Source organism: Python bivittatus, unplaced genomic scaffold, assembly GCF_059951505.1.
Source record: "Python bivittatus isolate LINGU-HERP-01145 unplaced genomic scaffold, Pbiv_v1 ctg000980_np1212, whole genome shotgun sequence".
Taxonomy (NCBI): domain Eukaryota; kingdom Metazoa; phylum Chordata; class Lepidosauria; order Squamata; family Pythonidae; genus Python; species Python bivittatus.
Genome location: NW_028277125.1, coordinates 24,922,913 through 24,923,217, shown reverse-complemented (window position 1 = coordinate 24,923,217; position 305 = coordinate 24,922,913).

The following is a 305-nucleotide window of genomic DNA, read 5'->3' as shown; positions in this document are numbered from 1 at the left end:
CCAAGCAAAATAACCTTAGGAACCAGGCAGACAGCAAGGGATTTCCCCGGGCAGACAGCAAGATTGGGCTGGCAACGCCTCTCTCTGGTGGAGAGGATAGCGCGCAATCCTGCCCCAGTCTACTGAGAAGGTGCTTTACCTTCAGGGGAGGAGGCAGACCTTTGCAAGCGGCAGCCTTAACCCTGCCCCCGCTATAAATGGCTTCGAGCAGGGGGCTGCCCTTCTGGGAAGCGGCGCTGCGACCCGGGGCTCTGCTGGCGCCTCCTTCCAGCTGACCGGCGCGGGGCGGCGCCCTCTGCGGAAGC